We start from the raw sequence: 825 nt of genomic DNA on the forward strand, positions 1-825 counted from the left end.
GACTCTGTTAGATACATGGTATAGTTGTAATTCTATGAGTTAAGATAAGTTGCAAGCTTGATAAGTTATGTACGATTAAGTTGATAAGTTATGTATAAATAAGTTTGATAAGTACGTTGGAGTCAAAGTTATAAGTTACGTTTGTTTGGTATATATGTCTGATAAGTATGATAAGTATGTTTGATAAGTTGATAAGCATGTTTAATAGGTATGTTTGACAGCCACGTATTAGATGTACAAGTTAAGTACGCAGTGCATAATTTTGGATAGGGTATTTCTTGATAGGATAACCCGATATGATCGTAGAGTTGTGTACATTGAATTATATACTCAATATTTATGTATTAAGTTAAGATTCCAGAGTTCATTATGCATGTTGTGGCATGTTATATGTTAGGCCATTATGTATTAATATGTACGTATGATTATATTTCATTACAGTTCTTGGCCAATGAACACACTCCATAAGTACTATGTTGCTCGGAGATTATGTTATGGCTCCATGGATACTATGATGCTCGAAGATATGTTATGTTATTATGTGATGGACATATTTGAATATATTCTAATGTGTTATGTATTTTTATGTTTCGATTAAGTTCGGTTATGTATATATGTAGTATTTAATTAGCTCTAACGGTGATAAGTTTATGTTCAGTTTTGATGCAAGTACGTTCCGATCTAATATGATCTGTTAGTTTATGTAAGGGATTGCTAGAATCTGTCGTAGAGGATATATTAGGATACGTCAGGTTATAATTGGTTACTATAGGTTATGTCAAGTTACGTACGTTATGTTCGCTGGGTTATAGTGTACTAATTATG

The sequence above is a fragment of the Gastrolobium bilobum genome, unplaced genomic scaffold (assembly GCF_033153095.1).
Source record: "Gastrolobium bilobum isolate Gb01-03AN ecotype WA unplaced genomic scaffold, APGP_CSIRO_Gbil_v1 utg75206, whole genome shotgun sequence".
NCBI lineage: Eukaryota > Viridiplantae > Streptophyta > Magnoliopsida > Fabales > Fabaceae > Gastrolobium > Gastrolobium bilobum.